The sequence below is a fragment of the Podarcis bocagei genome (genome assembly GCF_964188305.1).
Source record: "Podarcis bocagei genome assembly, chromosome: 12".
NCBI classification, from domain to species: domain Eukaryota; kingdom Metazoa; phylum Chordata; class Lepidosauria; order Squamata; family Lacertidae; genus Podarcis; species Podarcis bocagei.
In genome coordinates this window covers 25653726-25671889 of record NC_138137.1, presented here as the reverse complement: position 1 = coordinate 25671889, position 18164 = coordinate 25653726, and the positions used below count along the sequence as shown (strand labels likewise).

Below are 18164 nucleotides of genomic sequence, written 5' to 3'. Positions count from 1 at the left end.
AGAATACAGATCAATATTTAACTTTCATCTTGTCCTCTTGGACTCTAGTAGTGCTGACAATATATAAGCTGACAATATATAAGCAATCTAAGCAAAGCATTTCTTATGTCTTGCCAACAACTCTTTTCAGGATATGAAATCCAATCATTTTAATACCATGCATCAATGTCTAGTTTATAGATTATAGAGTTTGCTTTTTAAAAAATGCCCGGATACCACCGCTGGAGTTTTTCCTGTTCTTTGTGTCTGCACAACGGCCACAGAATATGCTCTTGCTAAAATCAGTTTTATGGTCTTATGCCTCATGCAGTATGTTCTACTAACTTGCTCCCCAGACAACCCCAGTTCACCTTGGGTTTTTTTGTCTGCAGCAAGCAAGTGTTGCATTACATGCCTGGCTACTTGGTGCTGAATTAAGAACCATGGCTATGTTTATTCACCCAAGCTGCCTGAGTGACAACATATGGCAAGGTCTACTTCAGTGAATCCGGCGCCAGATCTGTCATCATTCCCTCCAACAGTGAACTCAGGTGGTTGAGTGCCAACAGCACTGGCGTTGAAATGTGGATTACTGAGAAACAAGGAAGAGAAAGCAGCATGTTCCGCTGAACGCCGAGGTATGAGGAAGTACAAAACATCTGAACACCTTCAGAAACAGTCCAGTGAAGATTGAGTATTGCTCATGCATTCCAGGGACCATGGAATGTTGGCAATTGGAAAAGAAAACCAACTGGTAAATAGAGATGAATGAATCGGCCTGTTTTAGCCTTACCACACCTTATAGGAGTCCAGCCATTGGGAAAGGGGAAAGAATGCAACTACACGATTTTGTTGAAGGCCCCATTTGTCTTCTTCCTATTCAGTGGGATATGGAAAGGAGAAGGCATCTCATTGTAAGTGCTGGGATCTAAACACTATATATCACACTCGTTCTTCTATTTAAAAAACCAACAACATCTCAAGTGCCTTTGTGAATGGCTGCCAATAGCTTGTATGCAGCAACCAACATTTAAAAAACACCACTGGGATATTTTAAAACTCGGTACAGTGGTACCTCAGGTTAAGTACTTAATTCATTCCGGAGGTCCGTACTTAACCTGAAACTGTTCTTAACCTGAAGCACCACTTTAGCTAATGGGGCCTCCCGCTGCTGCCGTGCCGCCTGAGCACGATTTCTGTTCTCAACCTGAAGCAAAGTTCTTAACCTGAAGCACTATTTCTGGGTTAGCGGAGTATGTAACCTGAAGCATATGTAACCTGAGGTACCACTGTAAAGTTGCCTAATGTGGTTGCAATACGGTGGTACCTTGGTTATCAAACTTAATCCGGAACACTTACTTCCGAGTTTGCAGCGTTCGGGAGCTGATTTGTTTGGGAACCAAGCTGTTCAACAACCAAGGTACCACTGTACTCAACAGCTCAAAAACTACAGACACCTGCAGTTATGCACTGATGCATCTGTATGGCCAGCTACAGTTCTCTTGAACTGATTATTTTTGCCCAAGATCCTGACACCACGAGTCCAAGTGTGCGAAGGAATCGTGTGCCACGCTGGCTAACTGTTGCTAGCGAGTGGGCGAAACCCCAGACAGGACTCTCGGGCATGGGCATAGCCATATGTGCAGATCCTGAGCTTATTCTCGGTTAGCATCCATTATGATTCAAGGTTTACTTTTAAAGCACCAATTCCTCTCTTTTTAGAGGTTCTAAAAAGGAACTCTCCGTTTGTTCCCAAGAGCTCTTTTGGAAGAGCTAATCCTCTAATTACCTATTTCAACTGTCAAGGCCTGGTGAAACCCATTTCACTTTCTGTTACCATGAAACAGTACCTCCTGCATCAACAAAATTCAGCAGCATCTTCAGCTGCAAGAATTTAGTCTTGGAGCAGAGGTACAATCATGCTCTGCTGTCTGAATTTATTATTGCTTAGGCGTTTCATATGGGAAACTGCACAAATGCCTCTTAGAGGTTAATGAGCTCTGCCTTTCTAGTTTCAACACTCTTTCTAATTATTCTGGAAACAAGAAAGGGTGAGGGGGGGAAACCACGCAGCAGAGAACTTTATAGCATAAAGCATCTCTCAGGATAAAGAAGGCAGACAATATGCCTATGCAGGTGTTTCAGACAGTTCTTGAAATCATTAAGCAGCAGCAAGGCCACAGAAATCGCTCCAGATAATTGTTTCAGCAATCTTCAAATTTCTGCTCCACACACTTTCAGTTTTCACCTGCACGTGACCACAAGTTCTGTACGGAAGCGGGTCATGTGATGTGGCAGGTTATTTGCATCATACTTCAAGTTTATTGAATGGTTGCATTGGTGGGGTTTTTGTGTGTGGAGGGGGTCCTAATAAAATGTTCCTAATTGAAGCAGCATGCAAGTTGAAAAAACAGCAAAAATATCTGAACAGCTACCACCCCCTCCCTGGTCGATACACTCAAGTTCCAAATATATCTAAAAATTTCAATAATTTCAACAAGACACAAACTATTTTGGTATGCCTTTGCATTCATGGTCACAATGCTTCACTGTTACAATCTGTTGTACTATTATTACATAGCAATGCGTGACTTTGCTCTCAGATCCTCTGAAAGAAATATTAGAGGGGAAAGCTGGCGGTGGAGTTGCCATGGAGCAGTTATAATTTTTTGTTGTTGCTTAGCACTTTCTACAGCCCTTTAGAAATTATGGCTCATCTCTAACCCAGTAGTTATCCACTGTATTTTTAGAATATACAAAACTGTATCTATAAATACAACCTGCTTGATCATTCATGCAATTCTTCCTTAAATAACAAAGAAAATACACTCATTTTCAGGTCTTGTCTACACAGAGTATTTTAAGTAGCTAAAAGGAGAGTAGTAACGGATTCCCAATGTGACCAGCTCCAGGACACCCACAAAAATCAAGTCAGTTATGTTCCATCAGGTTGCTCATTTCAAGATTTTGACAGAAGACCTCACAAGGACAAAGGAAACAAAATGGATTTCTCTCTCTTTAAATAAAAAAAAAAATCATTTAAACGGGTTGGTTAGCAACACCACATTTTGTATTGGTTTACTTATAATCTATTAACAGCCCCTGAGCACCAGCTGACCAGCATTTCCTTCCCCCTCCCCTTTTGATTTTTTTATTCCTTAAATACCCTGGACACCCCACCCTTTTGCCAGCCATATGGGATCTATTATGCAGAACTGATGAGCTTTCCCAAAATGCACCACACATGCTGAACTCTCCAAGCAGGTAAGAAACTAAAAATAGACATTCAAGTACGATTTGGCTACAACTGGTGTGTTCTGCTAGCATCTGCTCTTACCCTGGTCATTCCAAGCAAGAGAGGAAAAACAGAACAGTCTATTTTTTTATTTTAAACCCCCTGTGTACTAGATGTGCTTTTCTTCCCAGTAAACCAGGGTTGCAGAATCTCTCTTAGCCCAAGGTTTCCATATTCCCTTCGGAACAAAATCCTGTGGTGGGTGGGGCCCAAGGGGAAAGTGGGTGGACCTGGGAAGGCTGAAGGCTACTGTCGAGGTGGCTTGCAGAATGAATGAAAGGACACACAAAAGCCCCAAGGACATCACACCAGTAAGGTAGGTACAACCAAAATCCCACACGCCCACTTATGAGAACTTCATTAAAAAAAATAAAACCTCTCCCCTCTGATAATTTTTGAAGGCAATTTATTTTCTTGTCGATTGATGCAGAATGGTTACAAAGAAAAGAAACTACCAGAGAAATTTTCAGCAAGGCACTAGCTCATACATGGCTTCAGGTAATCATAATGGCTTGATCGCCATGCTGCTCATAATAATAGCAGCTTATCAATCAGTGTGTGGGGTTCATCTGGACGCAAGGTCTTTTGAGTCCTGGAAATGACTGCCCCCCCCCCGGACTCACGGGGAATAGTTCTGCACCATAAGATTCCACGTTTCTACCACTGCTGAGTCTTGGCAACCATTTGCAAGCTCTCTTTTGAAACAGCCATAGCTATAGGTACAATATGCTTTTGAATTATGGTACTGGAGAAGACTCTTGAGAGTCCCATGGACTGCAAGAAGATCAAACCTATCCATTCTTAAGGAAATCACCCCTGAGTGCTCACTGGAAGGACAGATCCTGAAGCTGAGGCTCCAATACTTTGGCCACCTCATGAGAAGAGAAGTTTCCCTGGAAAAGACCCTGATGATGGGAAAGATGGAGGGCACAAGGAGAAGGGGACGACAGAGGACAAGATGGTTGGACAGTGTTCTCGAAGCTACAAACATGAGTTTGACCACACTGCAGGAGGCTGTGGAAGACAGGGGTGCCTGGCGTGCTCTGGTCCATGGGCTCATGAAGAGTCAGACACGACTAAACGACTAAACAAGAACAACATAGGTACAATGATCATCTTCGTGTGCCTTTCTTGCCCCACAGGCTCAGAAATTCCCCACCCACCCTGAGTCTCTGTGCTACTTTGCTGCCTTACTTCCCTAAGCAGAAAGTTCTCTTTGGCTGTGTTGGGTTCTCTCCCCAGGAACAAGAGCATTAGCTGCATCCGTCATCACTTCCAGTTACAAATGCATGCCTCTTTTGTTGCTGCCATTCTGCTCCTTTGGTCCATAGTCTCCTCTCTTGTTGGGCCCAATCATTCCTTCTCGATGCCTCAGTCTGCTACTCCGCACAGCGACCTCATCTTTCATCTTGCTTTAACTCAGGGAGGCTCTGGCCCTCCTGATGTTGTTGGAATCCAAATTCCATTAGCCTGCACGGTCAATGATGATGGGAGTTGTAATTCAGCAACACCTGGAGGACCAGAGATTCCTCATATTGGGTTCCATGCCTCTGCTAGCCCACTGGGACCCATCCTGCCTTACCATCTCCTCCTGTGCCAATTTCATCTTCAGTTTCTCTGCCTGAGATACCTAACGGCGAAATGTGAGCAGTCCATGCTGCTTGCATCCTGCAGTGGATTTCCTTACCAGCTTATCAGATTGTACTCATCCTTGCAGTGCGTCTAAGTTAGCACAACTGCCAGAAGGTGCTTTTATACAGCTTAGACTGAGGAAGAACGGCTAGTGCATTGCAAGCGCAACCATCTGCCCCATTAACCTCCAATATATTCCACATTCATAAAAATAACTTGCTTGGATTTTCGAAACATAGCTTGTCCGTTTCCGATTCACACCCTAAACGAAGTGCGCTTCCCCATTGGGCCGATAGCATTCATACATCACTCCTCTTTGAGCAAGCATGCTTCTTCAAAACACACAAATGCTGCCTTTCAGACTTGAAGAGCGTCAATTTGAAAACACTTTGCAGCCTTTACCACACTTGAACAAAGTGATCAGCCCTTTCTTTTATTTAGTGCATGGCTGTTTTGTCCTTTTGCTAGGGCTCTTAAATATTTTATAGCCTGCTGTCCTCCCTTGTTAGTCTGAAAGGCATAAAAGCTCAGGTATCATCACTTCCCAGTACTAATTGGATTCTGGAATCCAGACAGAGACAATATGGCAGACCAACTTACAAATGAATTAGCTGCCATTTATTGACGGGCAAACACATTGCACTCCAGCGCATGTTTCCTTGATTTTTAAATGAAAAGCAAGCTTTGGGAGGGACAATGCTGAGGAGTGGAGACATGGGCATAGCCAGGATATTTTTTTTTGGGGGGGGAGGCCTTTTGTGGGGGGGGCAGAACCTCAGTTTGCTATGATTTTTACTGAATTTTATTGACTGGGGGGCAGCTGCCCCTCCCTGCCTCCCCTGGCTATGCCCATGAGCGGAGAGGCAACTAGAGCATTGGGCAGTGGGGGATGACAACTTGGGAGTGATCTGGATGGGTAAAACAGCAGGCAGGCAAAGGGGTAAGGCAAGCACTACCTCTCCTAGCCAATTCTTTGCTCAAAATGACATATACGGAGTGACTCTCAGCTTCTAATCATGTCCTAGAGGACCCTCCTTCTCCTGACTCCCCCTTGATCACTCAGGTCTCCTTCTTCTATCAGCTCCCAGCTCATCCCTTCTGCCGACTGCTCCTCGATGTCCCACCACCAGGCTCCGGACTCTAGGGTGTCGTCTTTGGAGTCCTCCCTGGGGGGCTCTTGGGCTGGCAGCTCCATCACTCCTCCTCATCCAGCCTGTCCCTGACAAACAACATCTGGAGAGCAACAGGTTAGTTGTTGCTGCTCCAGGGGTTTCCCCCAAAGGCTTCATGGAGAAGGTAGTGTTTTGGAATGCATTCCTCTAGGATAAAATCATAGCACATGAATGATGCAGCCAAACTTAAGAGCCCTTGCTGAGTACATGCTTAGTTCTTCTAGTGCATTCTTTTTTGTTTCTCTTGAATGTCAGCCACACAGGTAAGCCGAAAGCTTTTTACCAGCTCCCAAAGTTTTTGTCTGGCTCAGTCCTCCCCACCATGGCACACAGAATAATGGAGCTGGCTACCCAGAGGAGCTTTGCTGTTCTCGGCTGGGGAACTAATTACAGGGCCGCATTATCTCATTTTTCTACTTGCCAATACACTCAACGTGTAATGCAGTCCCTTTTGAAAAAGGAACAGCGTGTGGTTAATGCTATAAATTCTGGCAGTCGTAAGCATGGAACACTCTTGGCATCAATTTGCAAATACATTTATCTGTCTTTTATGAGGATATTATCTCTTGATCAGTTTTAGTTCTCCTTCCCATGCCTAATAAGGAGAAAAGAAAGCTGTCAGTAACACAGCACAGAGATTCCACAGATTTATGCTTGTCTAACAAGCCACAACATTACTCATCCCTACAGCAGACTGAATAGGTATTCATTATAGTACAATTTACTGACACAAAACTGTGCTAACAAGGAGTTAAGCTGAACTACGCCTCAAGAGAAACATTGCAAAGGGAATTCGGGGGAATGCGGCTTCTGATTTGAGAAAGAAAGAATATTGTAGATTACCACTGGCAATTTACTCTTGCAAATTTATTTATCTTTTGGTGGCTGTGGAGATAATCTCCTTAATATTCACCAGACAAGCATTATTCAGGGATCTTTGATCTGGTTTGATTGGCTCCTAACCACTGGGTTTGGAAACGGAGGTAATTACTTGTTCACAGTTCTGCTGCAGAGTCTTCATAATTTTTATTCTCTTCTAAACCATTAAAGTGTAAGAAAGCATGACTGGCACCTCAGTGACTCCATGGCCAGAAACCATCTGCAACACTTGAGTATTCAGCAACGAAGTACAGATTTGTAATGAAAAACCTATCTGGAATATCCCAGGCAAAAACAGAAGACCGGTGCAGTCAAAGTTACCCAGCTATGACCTTCTCTTTCAGTACAGCTCACTCGCTGTGTCCTGGGGAGGATAATGTAGAAGCTGACTACTGCCTGAAGGAGCATGCATATAAACTGAATCAACGCAACTTGACAGAAGGGAGGCAGAAGAGGTTCTACCACTGCAGTTTGGGCTCTGCTACTTTAGTTTCAGCTACTGGAGTTCATATTGCAGCTCCTATCAACTTCACATGGGGTTGGACTACAACTTCCATCATCCCCCTCGCCACTGGCCACACAGCCTGTGGCGGATGGGAAGCAGCATTAGAAATTCGCCAGGAGCTAAGCGCATTTTGCACCTGGCTATTGACCACTCATGGACGAGTGAAGATGCCAAGCCTGAGGCCTCCACCATCTGGAGATGCATGCCTGGGGATCCTTGGATCTTGACTGTTTTCACACACCAGCAATGCATCCTGTGGAATTCTCTCTGTGATATTTTATCCGCACAATCAGAATGAATTTCAGGAACCAAAAAGCCATATTGAAATATACGACTGTCTGGCCCCAAAATGGCAAACTAGGCATTCCATTTTGGCGACTGTAACCCTGGTTTAAGGAGCCATTTGGTGTCTAGCTTATATATCTGAGTTTCTAGCACTGATGGGAGACGGAGTCCACAGTTTCCATACCCCATAACCTAGCACAGAGAGAATCATAGCTGTCAACCTTCCTTTTCTTGTGGGAAATTCCCTTATTCCAGCGCCATTTCCCGCTGCTTCCCGCTACTATCCCGGATTGTTAGATATCCCGTAGACTGTCCCTGGGATAGGTGAGGCTGCTGATCCCTTATTTTCAAATCTGAAAGTTGACAGCTATGGAGAGAATTTGTAATGAAGTTTCTTTAAAGGCCTTAATCTCAACCCTTTCTGTGAGCTGGAAGTGCAAAGCCCTGTCCAGTCATTCTTAAGAGAATAACAAGTTGCGGGAGCCGGGAGTTGATTGGTATTCACTGATCCTACACCCCATTCATTTATCGAGGCAGCATGTCTACAAAGCAGAGCCTGATCTATGTATACAGGCCCTCCCAAGATGTAGAACCCAGATTGATTTGGGTTCCGTGTCATTTGGTGGGGGGCACATAGCAGAAACAGCAGGCTCATCTCTACACATGTTGCCCATGCCATCCACACGCTAGCAGTTACTGGGCATGGTCTCATTTCCACCTCTTGCAGAATGAGCTCATTACTCAACTTAAAGACTCAAATTAGCAGGAAAACTATAAACCGAAACCCGGTTCACATGTAACACAAAGTCAAACAACAGCTGGCACACAAATGCACGAGTGTGTGGGTTCCTAGAAGCTGTAACCAAGGTTTGATCTTGGTTCACAGCTCATGGTTTGCTTGGAGGAGACTAACCATGAGCCCAGGTTTGGACAACATGCTAAACCAAACCATGGATTAGCTTCATGTAGCGTGGCATCACAGACCCAGAAGAAAAGCACAGGGGCTGCCATCGCCTTTCCAGGAGCCCACATGCTCATGCTAGGCCATGGTTTGTCTTAGCAGTGCATCTGAACTGTGCCAGAGAATGGCTAAGAAAATGGACTTGTAAGTTCTCCTGTAGCCAACCTACTCAGAAGTATAGCTGCAGCTACGCAGTAGGAAATTGGATCGGAGGCCTCCAATTGAAACTAGTTGCCCACCAGGACTTATATACAAAGCAACTCGCTGATTTGGCAGCATGCCTAATTTTTCAACCATCTGGTCAAGAAGCAGCATAATAATATAATAAAATTTCATTTGCTCTAAACAAACGGTACTCCAGTTTATTAGAATGTTTATATGTTTGTTACCCAGGCAATCTTTTTTTTAAAAAAAACCTGAACCATACCTGCTTGCCCTGCTATCAACAGTTGCGATGAAAACAGTGCAGCTATTAAGACATCAATCCTGAAGATGACTTACAGAGACTAAAGAAAGTTCATGCACCCTGTATTACGGTTAGGGTTGCTCAATCACATTGTGTTCCAGCAAGAATATTTCCATAGTAAAAACAGCTCCACTTAAATAGTGTTTTAAACTCTGTTTGCAACATGGACATTTTCACCCAGATATGTTTATTTATGCAAGTCAAAATGTCAAATAGCATGTTCTAATCCAGGCATAGGCAAACTCTGGCCCTCCAGATGTTTGGGACTTCAATTCCAATCATCCCTAGCTAACAGGACCAGTGGTCAGGGATGATGGGAATTGTAGTCCCAAACATCTGGAGGGCCGGAGTTTGTCTATGTCTGTTCTAATCCCATTAAACCTGGATAATATTCCCAGCATTCTGTCTTAAGACAAACAGAAGACTTTGGTGTGTGTCCCCCCACCCATCTTTACCAGGTTTTTTTGTCCTCCTCACATTATTGATTGCTTAATATCCATATTGAAGATGTGGCTTCCACAGCTCAAAAGCCTTCTCACTACTCTGAGACTCGTAGTAGGGCCTAATAAAGGCATTGCCCTACTGTTGATTTTGAACTATTCCCCAATGGACTGACATAGCTGCCTACGATTTGGGCGTATTTAAAGGTTGGAAGTCTATGGTAAGATGTTCCGAATCTACACATTGACTCAGAACACCACTGCCTCCATACTGGTACAATGCACATGTCAGCAACTCGATTGTCTCAGGGATGCACTCTGAGGAAGAAGTGGGGAGGAGGCTCCCTCACCCCTTGTAAAATGGCCACTTGCAAGTCATTTCCTTCTCAGAGAGGAAGAATTGCCTCCTCTGCCCCATATACTTTCCAATTAATTTTCAGACATAAGACATAATCTTCACGGCCATTTATTCACAATAGTATCATCTACTGAAATGTCACTTCCTCTTCTTTGCACACAATTGAAGAGAAACACTGAGAAAGTACCTTCTCGCCCGGTCTACCTTCCTTTGCTGCTGTGTGACTCTCTCTTCCACCTCGTCTATCAGAATGAAGCGAGGAGGCAAGATCAGCTTTCATGGTTTTTTATCTCCTTTCCTTGCAAGCTCATTTCTTTCGGGCAACAGCAGGGAGAGAAAGGAGGACACAGAGGTGAACGTGAGCGAACTTTTTTAAAAGGCAAAAATATTTAGCCAACCTTGCCCAGGTTGACTCCTGCCAAATAGATTACTTGCTGGAAAATACTCTAGCCAAATTCTTAGCAGGCCACATTAACAGTGCAGTCCTATACAAACCTGCTAAGACTTCAGTCCCATGAGTTCAATGGGGTTTAGTCCCACATAAGTGATACAGGACTGCAGGCTAAATAGTCTTAATCACTTATAAGGAGACATCCTTCTATGCTAATCTGAGCAGCAAGCTAATGGGGACTACTTTCTCTGTCGTGTCTATCTAGAAATAATGAGCAACATCATTAAAGTAGTGCCAGTGTTTCAACAACAAAGCTAGGAAACCAGACTCCTTACCAAAAACATTACCAGGACCATGTGCAGATTTTACAGGCGTTTTGATTGTGCATTGGGACACCCCAGTGCAGACATACTGATAATTGGCTGAGCAGGCTGCCACCACCCATAATGGGGAGTCAAGGTTTCAGTCAGATCACTCCTGCTCTGCTCTTCCCCAGCAACAGGGAAACATACCAGGAAGGGGAGTAGCTTAGAATTACACCCAAACCTGGAATCATGGTTTCTTTTGTCCTAACAAACCAGAATCACTAGGCAGCCTTAAATCGTGATTTGTTATTGGTTTATTGATCTGTGCTTTGCTAGGGTGAAATGAACCTTGATCCCGGGGGGTTGCTAAGCTAGCCCTTTCCTGATTGGTTTATCCCAGGAGTAGGGAACCTGAGGACTGCCTGCTGCTGGGCTACAACTCGGCTTGCTGACCACTGACCATGCTGGCTGGGGTTGATGGGAACTGGAGTTCAAGAGCATCTGCAGTGCTACAAGTTCTATGCACCTGGTACAGTGGTGCCCCGCAAGATGAACGCCTCGCGAGACGAAAAACTCGCAAGACGAAAGGTTTTTTCGTTTTCGAGTTGCTTCGCAAGACGAATTTCCCTATGGGCTTGCTTCGCTAAACGAAGCTTGCCCCCGCACCCCGGACCTCTTTTGAAGCAAGGGGCGGCGGGGAGAAGATCGCTTCTCCCTGTTGCCAGCCCCGCAATCTCCGGGGACAGAGGGGAAGGCGCGCGTGCGCCTTCCCCTCTGTCCCCGGACCCCTTTTGAACCAAGGGGCGGCAACGGGGAGAAGCGATCTTCTCCCCTCCGCCCCTTGCTTCAAAAGAGGGGACAGAGGGGAAGGCGCGCGCACCTTCCCCTCTCTCCTCAGACCCCTTTTGAACCAAGGGGCGGCAACGGGGAGAAGCGATTCTCCCCGCTGCCCCTTCCCTCGCTTTAAAACAGGTCCCGGGACAGAGGGGAAGGCCCGCGGCGCTTCCCCTCTGTCCCCGGACGGTCTCCGTAGGGACGCATTTTCAATGCATTCCTATGGGAAACCGTGCTTCGCAAGACGAAAAACTCGCAAGAAGAAAAAACTTGCAGAATGAATTAATTTCGTCTTGCGAGGCACCACTGTATATCCAGGACAGAATCAGATCAGTAGCATGAAGCTTGTGCACATTATGATTCATTAAGCTTGCCTGCCATGGCGCTGCCAGGCAAGGAATGTCCAGAGTGAGGAAGTAACTGTTGACTGTTAAAAGTACACTTACAACTTAGAAAAAGCCATGTCCACCGACCCAACACCTTTCAGCTACTCCTATCCAATGAGGCAGTGGCAGCAACAGAGACCTGAGCTGCACACAAGCAGGTGAAAACCATGCCTGTGTGTAACCTATTTCTGCTGCTCCCTCTTCAATCCTCAACTGGTCCTAGGAGACAGTGGAGCAGGAGAGTTGGGAGCAGAAGGTAGATGTGTGGAAGCCTTTGACTCTACACCAGCCTGACCTATCACCTCTTCTTCAGGCTACAGGTCACTGATCCCTTCCTTCCAAGTCAGACTCCAGTCCCCTTTCTCCCGGTATAAGTATCCAGCCATCACTCACTCCAGCCAGCCCCTAACATTGCCATTGCATGCAAATGCAGCATTCTGAAGCTCGCAGGAAGCCAACTGAAATCTGCCGTGGCCGCTGAACTCAGAGACTTTGTGTGCTAAGAACTATATAAGCGATCTTTTAGCACAGGCTGTATATCCTGGGTCACAGGATGCATGTTCTGCTTGGAATAAAATACCACCAAGTATGGCATTTACTCCCTCATAAGCACAATTAGGATTGCAGCCTCAAAACATCAACTCAGGGGCAAAAACAGGTTTCCATTCATCACAAGGAGGCCAAAATAAGCATTCAGAATTTCAAGCCACATTATCACACCTGTCATCATAGGATGCCTTTGTTTGCCAGTTTGGAAATCCATAATGCCACGAACAAGTAAATAAACTAAACCTCACCTTCCTGTGTGATAGGAACTTAAAAAGTTGCTAGTAGTCTCCTCTTCAATCAACCCCACCCCAAAAGTGCCCTTCTCATCTGCTATTGACTGTGGCCCACCCAACACTGAGCACTGAAAGCCAGGTAACAAGTATGCAAATCTCTTCTCTTTCACCCCTCCACTGGTCCCTGGCAGTTGACAGGCTAGGAAAGGGCAGAATAATGGCAAGGAGGAGGGCAATGAATTAAAAGTATTGTTTTGCAAGTCTATAAACGCTGTTCAGGACAGGACATGTTTTTATCCCCAAAATCTGATGCACACTATTGGCAAGCACACACCCCGCCGCAGATTTAGTGCTGCAAAATCCCTATCCATCTTTGTGCGCTTTGGAATTTTTTTTGGCAAATCCCTATGACTTGCCCAGCTCCACCAAATGCTTTCTTTCAGCCAGTTGACAGTTTTCATAGCACTGTTGCCAACATTCAGGGGTGAGTAAACAGGAGTGTTCCTTTTGTTTTTAATCTTGCAGTCAAAGCAGGAAGATGGGAAAAGGGGGGGGCACGTAATTCAGAGGAAGCATTGTACAAGAGACAGGGCTAAGGCATGAAGCAAGAAATTGTGGGTAGTGCGGGGGGGGGGAATTAATGTGATTTAAGAAAGCACACTCCTCCCCTGAAATCTGTATTAGCTGTAATTATACCCTCTTGAGATTTTTTTTTATCCTCTTTGAATAAGAGTCATTGCTTGCAACACTCATTTTTTCTATGTACCAGCAGGATAACATGTTAAAGATCTGTAGTCCTGTATTCTGCTGTTAACAATTTTCACTTGATGGGTGGGCAACAGGTTTGTTATTACATAAAGCTATGTATGCACAATAACATACAAAGCATGTTCTCCCTTAAAAAATAATAATAATTTTAGAAACTGTAGTGTGTTAAGAATGCTGGGAATTATGCCTCTGCTAGGTGTACACTACAGTTCCCAAGATCCTTGGGTGTCAGCATGCTTTAAATGTATGTAGGTAGCCTAAAACTCAATAAATTAAAAGATACTGTGCACATTTTCAGCTCTGCAGTTTTCTTCTTACAGGAAGCCTGTGCATTCAGTAGGTAGCTTTCCAAATCTGTGACTGCAATAATTCAAAGTTCAGTTTCTAACAGTAAATTTGGATCTTCATCCAAATAGGAGGATCTCTATCTGAGAAGTGGGACACTGTTTTCAGGTTTATACTGGAAATGTTTAGGTGAGGAGGAGTTGCAAGACAATGCCATCCAATGGCGTAGCGTGGGTTGTCAGCACCCGGGGCAAGGCAAGTAATTTGCGCCCCCTAACCCGTGGATTGGCGCCCCCTAACCCTAACCCCCAGATGTTGCACCCGGTGCGGCCAGCCCCCCCCTGCACCCCCCACGCTACGCCACTGATGCCATCCTAAGAACCACTTTATTCTGGTCCCTTCTACATTCTAAAATGAAAGGAAGAGGAAAATGGTTATTGCTCGTTAACTGCTCTGCGGTCTTACTGAAGAGAGGTCCAGGAATATCCCCAAAAAGAAAATTTCAGTTGGGTACTTTTTATTTTGTCTTTCGTTTCCAACTTCTGGAAGCAATACAGCCAAAGCACAGCAAACCACAAACTCTTAACTGAAATGGGATTTTAAACTACGCTGCAATAGCACTGGCACAACCAGCCACAGGCATGTAAAATACTTGTGTTCTCCTCCACCGCCAAGTATAGTTCTAGCCTTCGTTTATAGTCAGGAGTCTCAGGACGGAATGTTAGAATAGGCTTTGCCAGATTCCACACAGCACACAGGCATCATACATACTTTCCTAACAGAAAATAGATGGGTCTTTGGCATAAAAACCAGCTCCTTATCTTCAGACTTTTGAAACTCGGGAAAAACTGTGGAGTACCTGTGAGTCACCCAGGGTGAAAAATGTTTTTTTTTAATTAACCTTCTCAGCTTGTGCCTCACCTCAGTCTGTTTCCAGTAATGATTGTGTTCCTGAACAGAGGTGATAGGTTCAGTACCAACAACACAAAATGGATTGTTATTTGGGAAGGGCAATGGGAAAGATCTCCTTTCACCCGAGTAACATGGCTTTTGTATTATCACACACCTTTTTTTTTTTTTAAAGGCAAAGACGCAAAGGTCCATATGAAAAAACTCAGAAATCAGAGTTGGGCTTCATATACCGTTGTATGAAAGATGCAGGATTTTGTAAACAGCCAGTCAACAGCTATAAGTGATGTTGCACAGGTGAAAGGATACAACTCCATCTCTACCTAGTAAACAAATCTAATTGGTATTAAAAATGGAAGAAAACATGGGCAAAGTAGGCTCACAACACAAAAACATGCCACAGAAAAGCCTAGTGAAGGGAGATGTGTCAGACTTCCTTCCCTGTGTTCACAGAGACAGAACCAGACTTGTCATTGTTGACTCACCGAAGTGAAGTCTATGGCTTATAGAAATACAAACCGGAAGGTCACAGCTCTTCATGTCCAGTATGAATATCACAGAGACATACTGTACATATTATCTGCCCTAGGAAAGCAGTGAAGGATATCAAAGTAAACCATTCCCTATTATGAGGAAACACCAAAGATGTAATCCAAAGGGCCCATAATTCCATCTCTAGACACTATTTTCCCAAAACATCTTTGCAAACCTATGAATTTTAGTAAGTTTTTTGTGTCATCAATAATGTACAGATGCTATGAATACATTCACATGGTTCGTATGAATGTATGAACTGATTAGGCACAGAAACTCACTGAATCCAAGTCCTAAGAAATCTCAAGTGTATATTCAGAGTAAAAAAAAAAAAGGGGGTGTGTATTCATTGTCACTTACATCCAACTATTTCATTTTTAATTTGCAGACCTCCTTCCTATCTTACCGTACCCAAGGCAGCTTACAGTATAGGGTTCCAGAAAACAATGAAGCTAACATGTTACTTCACATCTATAGATCTGTTTTCACCTCCAGTGAAGAAGCTGCCTCACATCTTCACTAGTCTCACTAGAAACTCAGTTGAGGATTACTTCTGTTTAATTGTGGATTAAGGTATGCTGCATACTGTGTTCACCAAATATCCACTGATGTTTTTTCTGACCATGCACACACATGTACACACACACACACACACACACACATTTAAAGAGACAAAGCTGGTCTCTTTTCTGGAAGGGAAGGTGACAACATTCATCCCCTTTACTTGCCACACCTACAAAAGTTGCCAAACAAGTTCTCCAGTGCTAGTTTCACAGAAACTATACCTTAGTCGAATTTGGGAGCCAGTCTTAGGTTGTTTTGATATTCCAGTTAGGAGAGGAGAAGGAAGAAAAGGTAGCTTCCTCTTCCTCTTCCTATGCTCCTTTAGAATGGCTAGTAGAGAGTCCATGGACAGTGGTACCTGGGGCTAAGAACTTAACTCGTTCTGGAGGTCCGTTCTTAACCTGAAACTGTTCTTAACCTGAGACACCACTTTAGCTAATGGGGCCTCCCACTGCCGCTGTGCTGCCGCCGTACGGTTTCTGTTCTCATCCTGAAGCAAAGTTCTTAACCCGAGGTACTATTTCTGGGTTAGCAGAGTCTATAACCTGAAGTGTCTGTAACCTGAAACGTCTGTAACCCGAAACGTCTGTAACCCGAGGTACCACTGTATCACCAATCACGAGGAAAATAGCACATCCTCAAATGGGGACCCAGCACACACATTTCCTCAAGATGATGATGCAATAAAACCACGAAGAACCCTACTGTCTTACAAATCTCATTTATCTTAATGGAAGAGAAATATTTTCAGGTTAAAACGCAAATTTTCCAGCCTGTGCTCTTAATCTGGATATATTCATCTTCTATTATTCTAATAGCAAATGCAGCTGGCAAGCACCGCTGCCAGGCTTGGACAGGTAACTCACAACTTGTGCACATTTAACTTTTGCGTGTTCAGCTTTATGCACTTGGCAAAAAGAAAAATTAAAAAGGAGGCAGAAAGAAGGCGGGTGTCCAGGGGTGAAATACTTTGGCAATCCCACCCACCACTGAACCCAATGTGCTTTGACTGTACGTGATTTATGCTCTATCCCCGGAGTATAACCCTAGCGTAAGTTGAGAATTGCTTGTACAGAAAACAAGGGAACACTGAGAAAGAAGAGGGAAGTATCAACATGCTTGGTGGAACCTCAAGGTTTGCAGAAGTACTTCTTTTTTTGGGGGGGAAGGTAATTCCCCCTGCAAACAGCCCAAAGAGCATGCCCGGTCCAAGGCTCATGCTCTAACCACTGCACCACATCAACCATGGGACAGCTCCAGTGGTTAAAGGACCTAGCCAAGTTAAGATGCCAGGGAAAAAGAAGGAAGTGCTCTCAGAGTTGGAGAAACAAAGGAACAACCTCCTTCCCCATACTTGCATTTTAACTCTATAACATACTGTACTATAAACCTATAGTTAAATTGCTATAATGAACTTGTTTCTTTTTCAACACAAGGGAATTTTAAAAGGAGGAACTATGACTGCGGTCCATTTGTGTGTAAAGAAAAGCTTTGTTCTTGCATCTCGGTGCTTTCAAAGAGCAGTCAAGTATCAGCATTAGCCATGCACTTATAAATTATACCTGCCGCTCACTACTATATTTCTAGAAGTCAATTAGGAAAACACTTAAGAATTGTGTCTGGGTTTTCCTCCCCCCCCCCCACATTTATTTATTTTTTAAAAAAGAAAGGAACTGATGCAATCAAGGAGTGCACATTTTGTTTTGGGGCAAGGCAGAAGATAAGCTATTTTAAACCAAGGAGAAATATTATGACATACAAATAAGCTTCCTGGAATTGGGAAAAGATTTCACAAACCAGGCTGAGACTTAGGTGGACTTTGCTCTCCATTTCTACATGCTGTGTAAGGTAGTTATTAAAAGCAGTTTGACCAATGAATTACTTAACAGGTTACCTGAAACCCATTAAAAAATTGCACAAACAAGACATTAACCTACATGGCAAGGAGTCTCGTTCGATATTGTCACTCTATGTCCTACGTTGGACTCATAATCTGATAATCTCATAATGCCAAATGTTATTCCTCTTGTAAAGTATTCCTCATCCATAACCCAAAGCACATTTTAAGATTAGCAATTTCTTCAGTAGCCATCTGTATTGATCAGCTGCTGAAATCCTCCTTTCCCCTAAGCTAAATTCATACTAACATTGAACTTCATTTCAACAGATCCTTAATTAACTTTTAGTCCAGGGTGACAAGGTGTCCTGTTTTACAGAGGGCACACCTCTCTCTGAAGAAGTAAAGGGCTGCCTGGTTCAAGCCAGGTTAAAATGTTTTTAAAAACCCGAAGCAGCTAAGCCTTGAGATTCTCATCAGCAGTTAGCACCTGGATAGCATAGAATTGTAGAGTTGGAAGGGACCACGAGGGTCATCTAGTCCAACCCCCTACAATGCAAGAATCTTTTGCCTAACGTGGGGCTCAAACCCACAACC

At 44.1% G+C, this 18164-nt stretch overlaps 1 protein-coding gene across 5 annotated transcripts in view; it reads right to left on the bottom strand.

Annotated features, from left to right (window-relative positions):
• The window catches only part of OSBPL3 (oxysterol binding protein like 3), a 94887-nt gene that overhangs the window by 61434 nt on the left and 15289 nt on the right, over positions 1 to 18164 (bottom strand). Inside the window, exon 1 of one of the 5 annotated variants that reach the window (XM_081164443.1) lies at positions 15656 to 15788. The exons of the other annotated variants lie outside the window; for them this stretch is intronic. The gene's annotated coding sequence lies outside the window, so the exon portion shown is untranslated. Of the gene's footprint in view, positions 1 to 15655; positions 15789 to 18164 lie in introns of those variants that run through there. 5 annotated transcript variants of the gene reach the window in all.